Genomic DNA, 21,342 nt, shown 5'->3' on the forward strand with positions numbered 1-21,342 from the left:
CGCCGTTGTCTTATTACTATTTAAGTATAATAATATTATACATATATATATATATATAAACGCCATTGCATTATAAAATAGTACCATTGGAATCAGCCACATGCTCCGTGAAAATTGTTATTTTCTAATATTATCAAAATAATTAACGATATAATCGCATACGTAGAGATACTATGTCATATATAACATATTCACATTTTTAGGTGTATTTAACATATTATATTATTATATACCTACTACAGCTCATGTTACCCGTGCGCATAATAAGTGTTTACGGCGTCACGTTTAAATATTGTTATTACCTATTTACTTTGAAATATCAGTCGTATTAATACACATTTTTTGAATTTTTTTTAATATCATTTTTCTATTGAATATTTTTGTAATAATAATATATTTTTTTTTTTTCTAATGAACAGCGAAAACAGGGTTTTTCGAAAACAGAAGTAATCAAAAAATGTCTGTGGTTTTCCCCTTTTTTCTGTCGCCGGTGTATGAAACAAGGTCGTTAAGACTTGAGACAAGTTGTCTTAGACAACCGTTTATTATGTATCTATAGTTGTAACGTTAATACTAAACGGTAATAAACATAATATATCTTTGAATCTTTCCACACAAGCGCGCACACAGAATATTATAATAAATATACTGCAGTGACGCAGCATCCAACAGTTATTGATAAATGGTAAGTATATAACTCCCGTGTAACGACAGACTTACTGCAGACACTCCTACACGACTGTCGAGTAGACATATACTTATTCAGAGTGATTCATTCTTTATTAATATACCTACTTATTATTTAAATTCTGACTTTTAGAATTTTTAGTATACGTTTGATCATTTATTTAAATGTTTAGATTTTATTTTATTTTATAGGTAACTACTATTTACAGTATGATGTATCGATACAAACTTATTGTATTTAAATGGTGACCATCGTTTATTCACTGTAATTTGTTTGGTGTATGACTTAAAAAAAAAATATCAAGTAAGCTTAAGAGGCTGAAAATTTTTACCTACCGAGGAATTTAATTTAAATCCCCTTAATAATAGTATAACATAAAATACAAAATAGATGTAATATTTATTCTAATAAAAATTGAATATAGGTACTTGTCATATTATATATTTACAAATTAATAAACTTGTTATTAGATTAATACTAGCTAGATACTAGTGCTAAGATTTATTATGCATAATTATAAAATAATGAAATATGAATTCATTTTGGGAAAATATGTAATAAAAAAAAAAATCGTTAAATAAGTTGGTATACTACAGTGAAATTACCAATAATTTCCGAACCATCGTTATGCATTAAGTGAACGCGAAGAATCTTCTAATTTTAAATTAGATTCAATGAAATAATCAAAATTATCTTAGTTATTCTTATAGTTGAATATAGTCTACATTTTTTACTAAAAATATGATTTTAATTTTTTTTATTGATTTTATTAAATTGAAATTAGTAGTAATCAAGAAACATTCTACCTTTGCATTATTTTCGTTTAAATAAACCAAAAAACAAGCACGGATCGAACCTATAGTAAAAAATTGTTAAAAAAAAAATTATTTAAATTAATAAAATTTCTGAACATTTAAAAAAATAATAATAACATAGACCAAAGATGAATGCATTTAAACCCTAGCCCTATTAATTAAATACAATTTTTATCAAATCATAACTTCCATCGTACATTTTAAATCTGTACAATATTACTATGAAAACGATTTTTTTATTTCCAAAGGAAACTAATAATTCCTAAATGGTGTAGATACATAAAAATATAATAAATGCATAATTTAAACGGTTGAAGGAAAATGGTGGTGTGCATATTATATTATAAAGGAATCGCCCTATACACGTGTTTAAATTTTTATTGAATTGATTTTTTTTTGTTGAAAGATCTCTATTATCCGCGGTACAAATGATTAAAAATTGCAGTATGACCGCAATTCTCGAGCAGTAGACAAGAGGTGTTTGACACGTGCTTCTAAACTGCCACGAAAAATTACTATCTATCTATAAATTTATCTATACCCCGTACACGAGTAACCGGCCAACTACCAGGTATGTTATTTTTCGCCCGTCAAACGCTTTAATGGCAATACAAAATTAAAGCCAACTATGTCCGGATTCCCGAATAATTATGATATCATAATATTATTATTATTATCATAACGTTCGGTGAAATTAATATTATTGTTATTTTACGCTAAATCAATAGCAGAGGGCCCCGAAAGAGGTGCGTCCTGAACTCGGCGCCCCGTTTTCCGTATATTATGCACATCGTAGGTAACCATAATGTCGGTTGCACGTTACCTACAACTATTACGAGTTTGATATATTATTTATTAATTCGACACAACACAGCGAATTGTGAACGCGTCCCAAGTATGAATAATATAAAACGTACACACAGCATAAACAGCTAGAGGTAGTGAAAAAAGAAAATAAACCAATAGGTAATATATTAATATTTAAGTGAACGAAACTCATATTTTACTGGACGTGTGGGTGGGTCACTGGTAGATTAGACGGGTTTATTTTTTTATTTTATTTTTTACTCGAGTATAACAATTTGTGTGAAACCATACGACGATAAAGGTTTTCATTTTCGCGCGTATTTAATAATATTATATTATATTATATCGTTACAACGCTGTGCAGTACCGTTTTTGTGATAGAGACCCGCCTATATACTTTTGAGGGGCGAATTTAGGTGCGCGGGAGGGAATGTGATAAGGATAATATTATTATAATGAACTCGTACGCGGAGTGCGATGAATTATTATTTAATCGGTTTTCACAAAAGTATATTATAATAAACTGTATTGGCGACGCGATTGCGATATATAATGCGGCAATGACGTCGCGACTATAATATTATTGTACGACCATCGCCAGTGCTGCACCGGCACCCTCTCGGTAACTTTACGTCGAACACGCCGCGCACAGTCTAACATTCGATAACATAATATTACACATGTATACACATTATATAGTTATATAATTATTATTATCTTATCTGCTGTGCATTTATTGTGTTGTTACAAACGAAATAGACATGTCAAACATATATATAGAGTGTATTATATTATATATTATGTATATTACTCTATACGCGTCCATATATTATATTATTACAACGTGTGTTAAATAGGTGTACAGAGAGGTATATACGCGCGTATTGGTATTATCGTATAATAACATATATAAAGACTTGTATAAATAATATGCTAACAGAGCGCGCCGATTCGAGTGGTATTTTTTTCTGTCTGTTGGCTCACAATAAGTATACAAACACTGGCGTATTACAAATATTTTTTTATCTATATAATGCGGTGTGTGTGTGTGTGTGCGCGTGTGTGCGTGTGAGCGTGTGCGTGTGTGTGTGTGTACGGTCTTAAATCTTTGTTGGTTTTTGTACAAGAGGGCTTAATGTTCCCAGATAAAAATTAAACCCAATCGTTCGGTTCTTCAGTGGACAAACATTGGACGCGTATATATACGAAATCGCGAGCACACCGATATATTATAATAAAATACAGATATTATACGTAGATAGATAGGTACACTTATATGTACGGCGGGTAATCATATGTCTATATATAGTCTCTAACTCTATAGTATGCCCACTCAAATCGGTCTCGTTGTCGAGTATAAAAGTATATAGGTACACAATATAACGATATTATTATAATATAGAGATTTGAAGATTATATAGAAATCAATATTAATCTATTAACATTTTAAAATTTGTAAAAGTCCTTTAAGTAGCCATGACAATAGGTACTAGAATAAAATATAAATTACATCATATATTTTTTATTTTATTATTATATGTTATTATTTGTCAAATCCTTTATCGTCGAATAATATCCTTAGTAAGCAAAGTTTGGTAATTCGGAAACTATATAGTTACCTAGGTACTCGTTTTGACTTTGATTTATGTACATCAAAGTTAACATGAAAATAATCTGCTTTACAACCTACACTAAGAAGGGAGGTTGTCGTTTAAAAAAAAATATAGTTCGTATCTCCACAGGATATTCCTTAAATGGCATAAAACATCAGGAATAGAATAAAGGGTAAAGGATAGAAGAATATAATGTGTATAGGATAGAATGGGGGGTGACTATATAACCTTGATGAAGCATGCTGTTTAGTCGATAGTAGCTGCACTCGTTATACAATAATAATAATAATTTCTCTAAAATATGCCCTTATTTTATGCCTATAGAAACCACGGTAGTTTTCACTATGCATGTTGTATACTATTGAGTATTAAAGGCTATTATTGATTAAAATAATTAAATTGACAAACCACTCGATAACTTGTCGTCAATGCAACTGAATATCAGTATAGAATTGACAAAAACGCACGTCGACTACGCTTACATGGATATTAATAAATATATTATTACTACAATGTTCAAAAAAGTTTAAAAGAAAACACGGAATTGAGATTTTAAATCCATACATAGTATTTTATTTATCTCCGTTATATTATTGCTTTTAATGTCCGATACAGGCTTTAAATGTTCATCCAAACTTAAATTGTTTTTAAATTTAAATTCAAATTATTCAAATTGATCTTTAAAATTATAATAATAATATGATAAAATTAATGAAACGCATTCAGAAATTGACTTCAAATATATTTAAACTTTCATATAGTTAAGAAAACTTTATAATATTATAAGTATGTTTGTGTAAAGTCAAGGTAAAAATATACACAAATAATAATCTTACTCGAATATTCAAAAAGTAATGTTTTGATTAGGTTTCACTATTATTTAAATATATAAATATTATAATAATTATCATTTAAATTATGGAGCTTTAATTATATTATAAAACGAATTCAATTAATTTTAAATTTTATAAAATATAGAGTTGAAAAAGTTTGTTTAAACGATAAATACAAGCATCATAATTTTTAACTATACTCCTAATTTTAATTCAATTATTATAGTAATGAAATGAAATAGTTCAATCTTCTTTAAAAAATTATATTATAACATAATGTAGAAAGAATTTTTATAGTGTAAACTTATGATGGACTTTAAAAACGTGATGACGAGACGAAATCAAAGACGATTCTAATTTAAAAAAAATCTGTTAAAGCAGCATTTTATTATAAATGAACATAATTTCATAAAAACATAATACACATTACAGGTGCCAATTAGATTTGAATATTATAAACCACATACTATACGCGTTATCGCAATTGAGCAGTAAATCATTTGATAATAACATTTTCAACGTGGCTGAACATTATTAAAATTATTATAAGTATTATTAACATTCATTTTTATGTTTATGATAATTACATTTTTACATTTATCTAATAACTTAAAAAAAAAATAAGATTGTTCTTCAAATTAGTCGTTGTACCTACTTATATGTTTATTTTCAGTTCTCAAGAATAAGATTTTTCGCCAAACAACGAATACTTTAAAAATTGTATAAGTATAGAGATAATAATTTTATTTGTAAAAAAAAATTTAATACTTTCAGATAATCGACATTGAAATGAAATGTATATTGTACAAGGAGAATGAACTTTATGTAAATATTTAATATTATATTTATTTCATGTAACAAAATTGCATTTTCTAGGTAAAAATTAAAACGTACCTAACAGGTTTTGTTGTATTTTGATATATATTTAAAACAGAATTTTTTTTTTATTATTATTTTGAACTACATTAATCATCGTTCTACTTATAGTATATGATAACTTACCTGAAACGGTAAAACATGTGAGAATTTTAGCTTACAAAGCAAAAACAAAATTAATGTAAAATTATTGACAAACCACTTTACAAATGGTCATTTGCAACTTCTACTGCCCTCCTCACCCTCAAAAATAAAAATTTCGTCAACAACCATCAATATAATATAATGAGTAATAAGTGACCAATAATTAATTATACATTTTCAAAAATATTTTTATTTTATTTTTCTTGTTATTCTCATTAAAATAATATATATATATAAAAAAGCTAAATTTGCTAAATATAATATGATTTTCATATTTTTAAAACGAAAATATATTACTATACCTACATAAAGTATTTTTAATAAAAAATTATCGGATTTTTTTTTTTAATTTAAGAAAACAATTTTACAGTTTTTTAGTATATTATACTATTCAGTGAGATTGAGAATTCCGATTAGTAAATACAACTTCTCTACTTTATTTATATTTATTATTTAATGTTTTTAATATTTATAAATTTACAATATACATACATAGTTCGTTGTTTTTAAAAATTTCCAGTAAAAATTGTTCAGGTCCGTACTGATATTTTAATCAAATAAATATTATCTATTCACAAATTATTTTACTATCAAAGTTTAACCACAAAAATAATTACTCATGGTTTTTTTTTTTATTTAATAAAAATGAAATATAAAATAATAAAAACTTGCATCGTGATAAAAAAATAATAATGAACATATTAAAAAAAAATTAAAAAGCAAATTATTACAGTAGGTAAATATTTATTGTAAGGTTAATTAAAATGATGATAAATTTAATTATTAATTATAATAATTTATGGATTATTAACTTGCTTTAAGTAACAGGTGTTAACATTTAAATGATAAAAATAAAATAAGATAATTATATTTTTAATTTACATACTATATAGTTGTCGTATTTAATTAATATACCTAGCTAGATGCCCACTAAAAACACGAAACATATATTAATTTCATTATTTTTTAAAACGTGTTGAAATGATAAATGACAATTTATTATATTTTAACGAATTATGCGAAAGTGAAAATTAATCATCGCAATGATATTTTAGTTTTGTAGGTAATTAACCTTTCCATTTTATTGTATGGCATAATGTTATATACTTATATAATATTATCTAGTTATTAGATTACTGAAATAAAAAAGAATTATGTTGCATCAAGTTATTAAATTACTGACATGTACAATGAATTTATAAATGAATAAAATTTTAATTATCTAAAAACACCTAATGCTAACTGCCTGACAGTGCGTCTCACTGATGTATGAATTTAAAACGCCAAATGATATACCAACGAATAGCAGTGAATAGTGAATAGTTAATGGCATAAATAGGACGTATACTTGAACTTTCAATGCGAATCATAATAATGTGACGGTATAATAGACACGCGTAGGTCTCTTTGGGGACGCATAATGAATCATGTTTATACGAATCGTAAGAAATTATTTGGCCTCTTCTCTGCGGTATTGAAATTTGTACGGAGCAGCAAATCGATGATCAATATCACGTGAACACGAACATGGCCGTTGTATTATAGGTATCTATTACCTACCTAATAACGTGCAATATATATATATATATATACTATTTGCGTACGAGACATTTAATATCGACGTCTGCCGCTCGGTAATAATGTTCCTGCGGTACACCTATCCCGAATAAAATATAAATAGAAGGTGGATTTTGCTTATTCGACGTACTTATAAGTAGGTACCTAAGTTGTTAGCGGTCAGTTTTAATTTGCCTGGAAAGGTTTAGGATTTTAAGTGTCAGAGCTGATTGCTTTGAAATATTACACGAATATGAAATTGTGTAGTCACGAGTGCAGCATAATTTGCTCAGCATAAATAGGTTTACATTATTATTGTTATTGCCCGTGCACGGTTTAATGCGCTTATAACCATAGCCGACAAATGCTTTATTAAAGAATGGTTCTTATTATTATTGTAATAATATGACGATGAATAACATAATTATGATAAATAGTACCTAAAACATTTGAAATATCACATTGACCATCGATATCCTTCTGGTATAATTCAATATTACAGAAATCATACTCTATTATACATATATGGTAATACTGTGTAGGTACCTACTCAATAAGTTCATTGCTGATTTTTTATTTTCCCCGTGAATTACTTTTAATTGGATTAAATACCGTTAATAATTTAACTATATGGGTACCTATACCATTAAATCTTCACATTAATGTAATTATAAATAGCTAGTTATAAGTGCGATAAAAAAAAAAACACACACACACACACAATAATCAGTAAATATTTAAACGTAGTTATAAACTATATTGAAATTGTATTCGAATGCCCTAAGGTATCTATTTAAAGAAAATAATATAAACATTTTTTAAGAAATTATGAGAAGTCAATGATAGTTTTAAATTTTTTGAAATTTAGATGGTAATTATATTGCGTACATTAAAACAATGATTAATCAAAAGTAAATAATTAAATATACCGAAATACTGTTGGTTATAAACAAATATGGAACTATTAAATAGATTATAACATTGTTCAGAATTAGTAAAATTAAATTTAGAATCAAAAACATTTAAAAAATAGTATGTAAAATTTAACTGTATTTTAAAGCATTATATTATTTACTATTAAGTTAAGTATTTTACACACATCTTTCACAACTACATTATATAACCTGAAAAGGTATTTTTTTTTTTTTAATAGTTATTATAATTTTTTTTTTTTATCGCACTCTAAATAGTAAAATAATTATTGATCGTTTGATAAACAATTAATATGAATTTATCAATAATATTATAAGATAATTTTAGATAAATTATAATTAATATAACTTACATTCGCTTAAGTTTTACATTATTATTATTGTTCGTTTTTCAGAATATGGTAAGATCTCAAATACCTACATCTATATTATTAAAATAAATAATTAAACATAAAAACAAATCACTGTGCAGTTATCTTATTTAAGTTAATCACACATATGTAAGTATAATTTGAATTTATATGAAGCTTTAAAAACATCTAATATTAGTTGAAATAACACAATAAATAAAACTGAATTATTTTATAAGACAAAATCACTGCCTTTAAAATAGTTGTAAATATTAAAAACAATAAAGTGATCACCTATAAAAATTGTATTAAAATGTTTACCTGTTGGAGAAATCTAACTGAAAATACGTCATGCAAATAACAAATATTTCCTATATTATTGTATTATAATTATTAAAATTATTATTTAGTATAGTATAATCAATAGTGGACAACAACTACGAAATACGAATGATTTGTGGTTTTAATAGTTTTAATGAATACATGCAAGATTATACTTTTTCGCCGTTATTTAAAAAATAAAAACTATTATTATGTAAATATATTATAAATACGATGCAGGTAAAGTGGGATGATTCTAAATTTTGTTTAAATTTATATGAGGTTTATTTCATTTTAAACACCTGAAAATATTAATTATATTATCATATAGACTATGTTAAGCATAAAGAGCAAGCATAATTTAATTTGCTATAAATCACCATTTTGTAATATTTATACTGTAAGCAATTATATAATTCAACTTTGTAAATAAAACAACAAATCTTTACAAATTGTTTAAAAATAAACGAATATATACATTTTAGAAAATATATTACAGAAAATTATTTTTAACGGTATTACCGTACCACAAAGTTGCAGCTATAGAAACATTTTAATGCAAATATGTGGATAATAATTCCGAAACTTAAATAAAATTATATTAATATTTTCAATAAATACATTCTACAATTGGGCGTAACACCTTTTGATCAAAAAAGCCGTTTCATATTTGTCCGTGTTAAATTAATTTTTTTTTTATTCTTTCTTAGAAGGAAATAAGATAGAATTGTTGGGTGAAAAGGGAGCGTGGAAAATAAGGGGTGAATATTTCTTCCCCTTGACTGTAGTAATAATCAACGTAAGGTATTCCTAATCAAAATTTATTAAATATGTAAATGTAATTATATTTGTAAATCATTTCTTATCTTGATAATCAGTTGCGTATTTTGAAAAATATTGAAAATAATGTACAGCGATAATTTGTGGTTAGGTTAGACATTATCAAAATTATGTATGAAGAGAAATCGGATGTGTTTCATTGTATTATTATACAACAACAAAAAATATATATTATATTTATGAAAATGAACAACAGAATACCAAAACCAATTAAAATGTTGATGGTTGAACAAATATTTTAACAATCGGAACGGGTTGATGCTTTACGGAATTCTATATAAAAATACTATTTATCGGTGCGCGGAAACCCAAGAGTCGTCAGTTGAATTACTCAAAACGAATGAAGTACCTACGAACAAGTTCTCTATATATCAGAAGGTAAAACGTTCTGTACAACAACTTCGTTCGTGATATTTTAACGTACATTTTTATGAGTCATATAGCTTGTAAATTGTAGTGCACCTCGGAGTATTGAAAAAGTGAAGCCAACTTTAATCACTCTCGTACTATAACGTACAATTTTATTTTCTAATTATATTTCACGGGAACAAATATCAGAAAAAATGTACAGAAATTGTACAACATTAGATTAAGACGCTAATGACTGGTGAGAGAACTAGTGCGGATGACAGATATATCGAGGTTCGCCGTGTAAAACGATTTAAACAAATGTTTTTGTCGGTACAGTTTGATGCTGTTAAAAACAGACGAAATTTCACAACCTATCCCAGCAAAACAATGATTGTCTCGATGACAGGTCGTGTATACGACACACCGCAAATATCAAAATAATAACTGCATAACATACTTTTCAAGTCAAGTCGCATTTCGATGAAAACGTAATCATTTTAGTTCGCTTGCACCGGTGCCCGAGTTAATGTATGTATTCGAATTGTATCGTACATAACTGCAATAGCAGTTTTCAACAATATTCTAAATTTATATTGCGGTGGCGATGATAATAATTTTATTATACTCGATAAAAGCATACCGTCGACACGGTGATGGTTGCAGTTTTTTGCGTGCACCTGAAGACTGGTTTTCATAGTACTATTATTATTTTAGTATTTCGACAGCTGGGTATGTATAGGTATACAATATTATATAGCGTATACGTGTCTGACCGGAGTGCGTACACATTTTTAGTATGTGGTCTCGGAATGGCTGGTTAGGTAAGGTCAGTGTTGGCTAGATGAGCGGTCGTTGAGCCAGGTACATCGAAATAATAAAATTGGAAGTATATAGACGGAGGAGGAGGAGAGAGAATAAAAACCAGAAAATAAAAGTGGACACGTCACGACGTCATTATTATTATTATTATTATTATTGTTGTTACAAAACAACCGACGGCATGCGGTGTGCAGTAAGTATATAATAATTGTAATATGTAGGTATATGCGATAGGTACGCGCGCACAGTATTTTTCCAGTCGATTATTACAATATTGTTATTGGAATAAATACTCTCAACTGTAGCGCGTCAAAACAAAAGTCTGTTGTCGTCGGCGGAGACCACATGATTATAATATAATAATAATAATAATACAATACTTAATAGCTAGGTACCCGATATCGTATACCATTATTTAAATATTCAAACCGTGCGGCAGAATGTTGAGGCGATTCGTACGGAAATGTAACAATACAACTGATATTTATAAGTTTATAACAATAATCAAAGGGCCAAAGATCGTCGGTGCCGCTGCGGCCGTCGCCGCCGACAAAACGATTACTAAGTCGTGGGAAATCGATTTTTTTCGTTCGTCGCCCCGATCGCAACGCACACTGTCTCACGTTTGTATAAAAATATTCGAAATTATCATATTACTTGGTATGATATTGTTGTCGTGCAAGAAAAATTATGTACCAGACGCGTGAAAATAATCCATATCGACAAACGGTTCTGAGCGCGAGTTGTGAGTGCACGGCGAAAGAAAATTTTTCGAACGTCTGAATTTCCAATTTTTGTCATTTTTTTTTTTACTTTGAAAATTGTACCGATCAACCGCCTATACTGAATTTAATTTTACAATGTTTGCAAGAGAAAATTGTACGATAAAACCAAATCTGAAAAAGTAATCAATTTTCTAAATTTCTTTGATTTTTAGAATATATAGAATAGGCATACCCATAGGGTATATGAACATTTGAACGGTTAACATTTCGGTTGGAATTCCAAATTTTTAGAATTATTGTTTTCCGAATTCAATTTAAATAATAATCGCGGCGCTTTACAAATATATGCGCCTTCGTCGTCAGAGTCCAAATGTAAGTATGACAGATATAAAAAAAAACCCATCGATAAGTACAACTGCGAGCAACTGTAGAAAACACCGAAAAAATACATAATATAACGCGATAGACATTAAACAGTTAGGTTATCTTTCGGGTAGAATTCCGATCGTTTACAGTCACAACAACTAGCCAACTCGGATTGCGTGCCCGAGTGCAGTCTACACAACATTTATATAATAATGTGTACGCGACTCTCTCCGACGACGGTTCGTAGCGCGTACCACGGTAAGTCGCGTGAAGTGCAAATATACATAAAAGTCAAGTGGCCATACACCGTCGGGACACGTAACGTAACTAAACGCCGAAATAACGTTGTAACTGTTGTAAGGGTTATACTGCACAGCGATGGATTCGTATGACATTACGATATTGTATTTACAAGTCGGTTCCGGCAGTTTTGTACCAGAGGAGCGGTATACGGTCGACACGAGAAACTACATTGAACCCATCACAAAATTCCGAAAAACTGCACGGTAACGTAGTCAGTCGTTAAAGTTTGCAATATTACTTGCCGCCGGTGTGTTATTGCCGCGGGGAAAAATGATTAAAACCTAAAAGGAAATAATACATCTACCGGAATATCGGTATGGCTCGCAGCCACTTTACCTATTATTATTATTATAATTATTACGGTGTTACGCGCAACGGATGGTATGTATATATGTATTATACAGTCGAACAATATTAATATAAAGATATAAAAGTAATGCAAAATATATTATATAATATAGTAAACTATTATTATTATTATTATGATTATATGTACTTTTGGCATTATGCATACACGCACGTACAACAGTAATATTATTATGTTATATTATAGGTGTGTGCGTGTGCAGCGTCAACACTTACGATGATTACATGATCCGACGTTTTCCGGCGGACGCGGGTCGTAGCGGTGCAGCGGACGTGCGGCGGAAAACGACGTCGGGCGGACGTTTTTCCGAGTGCATCTTCGGCGGCCGGCCAATCTCCAAACGTCGCGGTGGGGAGGTTTAAGTAAAAAAAAAAAAAAAAATTCGTCCTCACTCGCGGATCTAACGCGATACAACAATAATAACAATAATATTACTATACGTCATAATCAAATCATTATATGTTATTATTACGTTACCGTCGTCCTCTCGCCGCGAATATTATTGTTTTTCAACCGCCGTCTCCGTGGCGCGATGAGCGGGGGCGGGGGAGGGTTCCGGGGCAATTTTCGCGGGTGGCTTGTACAAGTGCCGGATTAACGGAATGTCTTTCGGTTTTCGAGGGGGGCAGGAAAACTCGTCGAAGCAACACCGAAACGGTAACCGAGAACGGCGCGTTTGAGGGGGTCGCGTGTTTCGCGGACGTCGACGCCGAGAGCAGCGGCCGACGTGCGCGCTCGCTATATTTCCACTAGCAACTGGCGTCTGACGGGGCCCGACCGACCGGTGCCGCCGCCGCCGTTGCTGCCCACTACACACGCGTATTACACATTATATTATATTATATTATTATGTAGGTACACAATACAGTATTGTAGTGGTATAATATAATATAATATTATGTTATTATTTCTTTTATTGTTATTAGGTATATGTATATAATATGTATGATATCCACACGGTGCGCGTGCGACGACTATAGTACAAAATCATGTATGCGTCGTCGTAAATAATTATGTTATGCACCGCACGAATGCATTATTATATTTTATTAAAACATTATGATATTATTGTACAATAATAATATATTATTATAATACGTCGTGTCGTGTCAACTTATAAACTAGGTACCTATACCTACATAGTTAGGTTATATATTATATTCTGTAAAATAAAGTACATGATACAGTAAATTCCTATGACCGAGAAACGTCTTGTGAGTTTTCCGAATTCAGACTTTCGCTTTTTTTTCTTTTCGCCAACACTAATTAGAAAAAAAAAAAATTCGAATTTTTTTCATTAAAAATGGCGACGGATGTACGGGAAAATCGAGTGACGCCGTCAACCGTACGAAAACGTAATGGGTAGGTTCGTCTATATAGGTTAGGTTAGGTAGTGTCTCGATAAATTATCTACCGAAAATATTATTATGTCAACTGCCCGTCGAGCGGTGTTGCAGTTTTTAGCGCGGCCGGGCGGACGGGACCTATACGGTGGACGCGCGCAAAGCGATACGCTGCGGACGGCGAGCGAGGGGGGCGGTGGCGCGGCGGTCGGCGAGAGGACGGCGGTCCGAGAGCGATGCGGAAAACGGGAAATCATTTTTCGCGCGTTCGTCGCACACGACTTGTCCGTCGTGTACGACAATGACATATATAATATATAATATTGTCGTGTTGTGCAGCGTTTTCGTATTTTTTTTTTATTTTTTTATGAAACGCGTATTAGGTATATTATTATATACTATTGCTACGACACTATTATATATTTAATAAGAAGAATGTGTTTATCATCAAAATATTTTAATATAATTATTATTATTATCATTATCATTATTACCTGCGGCCCACGGCGGTGCCGGTGTTATACGTATATTATACGTGTGTGCGTGATCTTGACGTGACGAGCGCGAGACGGACGGACCGCGCGGACGAGCTGTGTCGACGGGACCGAACTGGACGATGGAGCCGACCGCCGCTGGCGCCCGCGTTTGTCGCCGCCGCCGCCGCCTCCTGCGGGGGCGGCCACCGCCGCTCGGCCGACGCGCACTGCGCAACCGCGACGCCGCCTCTTTCGCCCGGCCGGTTATCAGTTCCGGCGGCAGCGGCGGTTCAAGCTCGCCGGGATCAACGTCGTGTTTATTTGTCTGAGCGCGTTTGTGTTTGTTTTTGTTTGTTTGTGTGCGCGCACGCGCGCGCCCGGTTCGTCAGCGTAGTTTTGGAAAAATTTTAAAACTTTTTTTATTCGCATTATTCGTTTTCTACGGGGTTTTGGGGCCACCCCTCCGCCGCAAACTTTATCATTTTTTTTTTTTTTTTACTCGATCTCGTCATTTCGGTTCTACTTTAGGACACACGTCACTATATAACGATATTACCGACTTGGGTCGCTAAACTACCTCGGATGATGATTATCTCGTCATTGCGGTTGACATATTGTTTCCACTTTGAAATCGGAAAAATCGTAAAATCACAATAATATCATAACGTATACTAAATTAAAATATTGTTGTAGTGATAAGCTTCGCCTCAGAGATGTTCGGAACAGACCTAATTAACAGCAATGTTTTAATCCGTAGAAAATCGCGCACATCCGCAAGACATAAAAATATAATATTATAATAATGCCTATATAATAGCATTTCACATAGGGGCGTATTAGGAAATTCTTTTTGGGAGGGGCTGAGATATTTTTAATTATATTGAATTTCTACAACTTAATATGATAAGACATAATAAGCAGACTTAATAAATATTTCCTGGATTTTGGGAGGGGCTGAACCCCCCTCAGCCCCCTCCATAAATACGTCCCTGTCACATACTATATATTTTCTCACCCTCGACGACAAAATAATATTATCAGATGTACGTTATTGTTATAAAGCATTCGTCAAAAACTTCTGATGATTATTAGACGTAATCCTAAACAAACTAATATTTTTCCATCTGCTCGTGTGCAGTGCACACTTACAAATAATATCTATACGAATTGTATAACATATCGATAATATTTCAGACCTACTCATTTGTACGAATTTACCATACACACTTTGAAAAACTATAAAATTATGCCATCTATTAAAATATGTAAAAAAAAAAAAGTATCTTTAATATCAAAGATATATATCTTGCATAATATAATGTTTGTCTTGTTGATTTTTTTAACAGTAAACCCTAATTATACCAAAAATTATTGACCTTATGAAAGATTTTTTTTTATATATTATCTAAAATCATCACAAAACCAAATTTAAATAAATATATTTATTTTTTATGACGTTTTATAGTAAACATTTTCAAGTTATTACTTTATTTTAAAGACAACTTACAACTTTAATTTCATATTTCAAATCAGAATAATTTTCTGAGAACTTAAACATAATATAAAAGTCAATTTCGAACGAATAGGTAGTTTATTAGTTATTTGCATTTAAAGTTTTGATGAATGGAGTGGCACAGTGGTTGGTACCCAGCAAAATGTTGGTCCACTAGTTCGCTCATCGACACGTATTATAAATTATTTATTCATTGGAAATTCGATTTTTATATACATTATATTAAATATAATATTTTATATTATACTTACAAGTTATCAACAAAATACTCGGATTTTAAACATAAAATTACCAATGGAAGTTAGCATTAAAAAAAAAACTATAACTAAATTATTATAATAATAAAAATTATACGCTTTTGCGTTTGGTAATTGCTTTTAATAATATAAAAATAAATATTTACAAAGTTAATCTTTCTTTCGGATAATGAATGTTTACTGTTTAAATAATTACCCAAATAATATATATTATGTACAATTTAATGATATTTATATTTTTAAGAGAATTAGGAGCACCCAAATAAAATATTACAATAATTTAAAAATACTTAATTAACACGTTTAAAATAAAATACCGTAAAAAACCAAAAATAAAGTTTTTACCTTTAAGTTTGATAATCACTCATTTCACTGTATAGTATTAAACCTATATCAAATAAAATAACAAAATCGGTTCTGCTGAACTCAAATTTTGAGTAAATTGTTGTACATTTGTTTGTTGGAAACAACACAATATGCTATAGTATAACATCTTATGTTTTAATAATATGATAAAATAAATTATATTGTACGTAAAAATAATTTATTTTAACTTTGAAATTATTTCTACAAATTTTATTTTATGGTAAAGCGTTTTATTAAAATTAAAATTAAATATTCTGTAATTTAGTGACAGTGAAAAATAAAGCAATTTTTAAATTGTTGTCAATATTAAATTTTATAAAATTATTATAATTTTTTTAAACATAAACACTTCAGAATAATTTAATTAGTCGAGAACACCTACATTATGAAATTATATATTAAACAAAAATAAACAAAAGGCCAACTATAAAATCATAAGCTTATTTGTAAAAATGTCTATAATATTTATCACTATTTATAAACTTAGATTATCTGTTATATAAGTATATATAAAATATTAATAATACAAATTAAATATCTACATGATAAAAATATAAGTATAAGTTTATTGTGAATGATTTAGTTTTTTTTAGAAATTAAATTAATAAATGTATTTATTTACTTTTTTCAAGTGGGTACCTAATAATATTTTAGTATAGTTTATTTCGTAAAATATAACATAGATTTTTTGAAATATGTATACAGTTAATATATTAAAAATATATAATTAAAAAAATCAAAGTATTTAATTATTTTGGTAATTATTTATTTATTCATGTATACATAACAGAAATATACTACTGTTGAAAAATAACGTCCTTGATAAATTTATTAAAAATGTAATTTATTTTAATTTCAAAGAATAAAAAAAAAATAAAAGTAATAATAATTAATAATTTTTATAGAATAAATTGAAAAGAGTTAATTATTATATTTTATTTATTATTAAAATTAAATTTAAACACCTATTTACGTATACCTACTAAAAACAAAATGTAATTTAAATTATTTAATGAATTTTATCACTGTACCTTATAATAAAGAAGACGTACATTTCGGATTCGGACTCACATCCAAGCGTGTTGAAACAGTTAATACAAATAAGGACTGTTTGGCCAGTATATAATATTGTAGGTACCTACTCGACAAATGATCGTGTGGGTTTGACGCTTGCGCGCATGTGGATAAATAGCTTAACAGCTATGTTAAGATCACACAAAATAGTCAAAAATGATTGGTAATGATGAAATACTATACACGGTTTCGTACAGACCGTACAGTCGCAAAATATTACTTTTTACCCCGTCTAAAATACATAAATGATTAATATGCGTTTTACACTATAGATATTTTAATTTTGTATTGATTTGATATGGAAGTTGAGGTAATAAAAAACCATTATTTTCATAGCAATATACCTAATAATTTTCAGCGGAAATATATTTTATTGTATAACATATTCGTTATTAAATATATTAATGCTAAATAATATAATATACACCAGGAAAGCATAGAGAACAAGACATATCTGACTAATAATTTTACTATGCGAAATACTGGATTCGAATAGAAATGAAACGCTAAAATAATACATTTTCTACTACAATAGTTAACTATTGATAATTTAGATATTAAAACAAAAACATCATTTAAATAATTGTCAGTATCTATAGCTAATAGAAATTTTATAGTTTTGCATTATTATTTCCAAATAAATCGGTATCTACTTACTAATGAATATCGTCTAATTTCTAGTAATTAACTTTCCTAAAACATTATACCTACAACTTAATCCACCGAGCATGCTATCTCCTTTTATTCTTTAATAATACAATAACTATTCAAATTTTGATTTTATGAATTTATAAATATATATATTTATATATTATACTCGTGTATACTTAAAGAATATATTTTAAAATACTTTAAATTTTGTACATCATTTAAAAAAAATTATGGGCTGTGGTGGTAAGAAATATAAAATTATATATGTTTACGGCGTATTCTCATTGTTCACACCATGTGGAAATCACACTATGTCTAATAACCAACGCTCCTCTCAATTTTATATTTTACTGTGTACACATAACAGAAAATAACACAGTCTTTGACCAGCTATTTTTTTTTTCATACATCATATAATATTTACCTATACGTGCACATAATCGTACATTTATACGACTATTTGTCCGTCACGTACAAAAAATGTATGGACTTTCAGTTTTTTTTTTAAGCTTTTTCGTAGAAATTGAAATCATTTTTTCAAGTAATAAAATAATATAATTTTAAAAAATACAATTTTTTATTGTAATCTTTAATTTATTTGTCGGACAAATTAGTATATAAAATGTATTCACGGTAAATATTTTTTGCTGGTCAAAGACTATAATTTTTTTTTATAATGAGTACACAGTGAATATTATGAATGTTCGAGCGGAGCATTATTATATGGTGTGATTACCATTTATCACGATGAAAAATGAAAACACACTGTGGCACAAAAATTTACTTCTGTGATACAAAATATATTATTTTATATTTTTTAGTTAAGTATTCATTATACTAGGAGAATTTTTATAAATTAATAAATGTTAATATAATAATAAAATTATGAATAATACTATAGTTACTATGATCTTAAAATTATTATAGTTCCCATTTTAAACCAATTAGGTATCATAAACATTTATTCTAGATTCTTAGGTACATCGATGTATATATTTTATAATTTGTATACCTACATAAACTTTTTTATAAAAAACAATCAGCTTAATAAATTGTATTTACTTAAACAAGTGGTATTTATTTTAAAAAGGAAAAGTTTGTGTTACCACAGGATTCTCATTAAATTATATAAAAATAAAATTATTTTAACACACAGTCTTAAAGCATAGTTAAAAATGTTTATAATTAGACTTTAAATAAATGTTTAATTAAACAGAAAATGAGGGGTGGCTACTTGATGGTTTGCACAATACCCGTTATAAATCAGAAATAATTTCATATTTTACTATATACAATATTCACGCTGTTATACTTTAGTTGCCTGCAATTAACGTATGTATTATCTCTGTATAATGTACTTTACAATTTTATTTTTAATAACTAAATTTTAAATTAATATTACTAATGATTAACAAGTTAATCGGTATTTAAATATTACCTAGGTATTATTGCGTGCATTAAAAATGGCTGAGACCAAATAGTATATTTAAATATTTACTATTGTTTATTTTTCCTCTCTATTACCCCTTATATATATAATTTTAATACCTATATAACTATACTATATTATTTAATATTTTTTTTCATCAACGTAAATAATTATTAGAATTTTTAAAATGTTTACCAATATCATGCATGAGTAATTAATTAATATTATTTTATTTTGTAAATGAAAAAAAAATTAAAATTACATTTGCATTTAGTATGTTATATTTGAACTATTCACAAAATTAATTTTTTATCAATTAATTTATTGCTGACGGAAAAAAGCAAAACACAAAAGAAGATTTTTAATAGATAATAATCTAATCATAATACCGTATTACAGTGTATAGTAAGTTATTGAGAGAATGAATATTATTGATAATTTTAAATATTATTTCTTAATAGTTAACAATAAATAATGCCTACGTGTTTTCATTATCTAATGTAATTTATAATAATATTCTGGTATCTACCTTATTAATTAAGTATTTATCGAAGTAGGTAGTCGATTACATCTAGCCCGGTGAGTGGTCCTTTGTAGTCGTTGCACTTTGCGTGTAGTGGTGTTCCGTCTGTAACGATAATGCAAATAAAAATAAATAAAATGAATAATAATAATAACAGCGAAAATTCAACTTGTAAAAATTTCGTCTTACCCAATCGAACAACGGCGACCGCGGTGGAATAATCAGTGTTAAATACGCGCTACAGACCAGAGCAGAGTGAGTTCGGCCGTCCCAGACCAGGGTTTTTAAGGGTACAACAAGTCGTAGCTGATATCCGTAAGGCGCGTACGGCGTCATGCGCAAACGCGCAATCTACAAATAATATTATTATTTCGTGCGAACTATAATTTATCATAACGTTTATATATATAATATATATATACACTATGTGTGTGTGTGTGTGTGTACAAATTATCACATAAACGATTAAAAGAAAAAACTGTTTTGAGCGCGTTTTCAGTTTGAACAACAACACTGGGACAAAAATACAAAATTATTATTAATCGTACAAATAATATAATATGTGTGTGTGTGTATGTGTATATTTTATAAAATTGATATTGTTTTTATCGTGCCATTAAAATTTTAAATAAACGCATTATTACTAATGATTAATTCCATACAGTGTGATTTGAGAGAAAATAATTAGTGTACTTACACGATATACGAGTGAATGTAATATTGTATAATATATTATTATATATTTAATGTTGGCGGTGTAATGTTTATTATTAATATCGCCGTTTCACGCGATTTTGACAGTCATTTTAATGTAAAAACAATTAAGTGTCACACGAATAGGGGAAGGATTTCGACACCGTACGAATACTTTTTAACGTATTCTTGTATTCTGTTATATTTCTTATAATTCTGTCGTATTAGAGAAATAACAAAAACCAAGATCTTATATGAATCTCAAAAATCTTTTCGGAACTGAAAACAGAACTTCTATAGACGGTATTTT

The 21,342-nt window shown here is 28.9% G+C and overlaps 1 protein-coding gene across 11 annotated transcripts in view; it reads right to left on the minus strand.

Annotated features, from left to right (window-relative positions):
- LOC132926273 (atherin-like) overlaps nucleotides 1-20,605 on the minus strand; it is a 148,725-nt gene extending 128,120 nt beyond the window's left edge. For 2 of the 11 annotated variants that reach the window (XR_009661394.1, XM_060990615.1), the window contains exons 1-2: nucleotides 13,185-13,536; nucleotides 12,923-13,107 (exon numbers count right to left, since the gene is read on the minus strand). The gene's annotated coding sequence lies outside the window, so the exon portion shown is untranslated. Of the gene's footprint in view, nucleotides 1-12,922; nucleotides 13,108-13,179; nucleotides 14,484-14,544; nucleotides 14,805-20,345; nucleotides 20,445-20,528 lie in introns of those variants that run through there. The other 9 variants (XR_009661398.1, XR_009661395.1, XR_009661397.1 and 6 more) reach the window with 9 other exon arrangements.
- Between the last annotated feature and the right edge of the window lie 737 nt (nucleotides 20,606-21,342).

The sequence above is a fragment of the Rhopalosiphum padi genome, chromosome 3 (genome assembly GCF_020882245.1).
Source record: "Rhopalosiphum padi isolate XX-2018 chromosome 3, ASM2088224v1, whole genome shotgun sequence".
Lineage (NCBI taxonomy): Eukaryota > Metazoa > Arthropoda > Insecta > Hemiptera > Aphididae > Rhopalosiphum > Rhopalosiphum padi.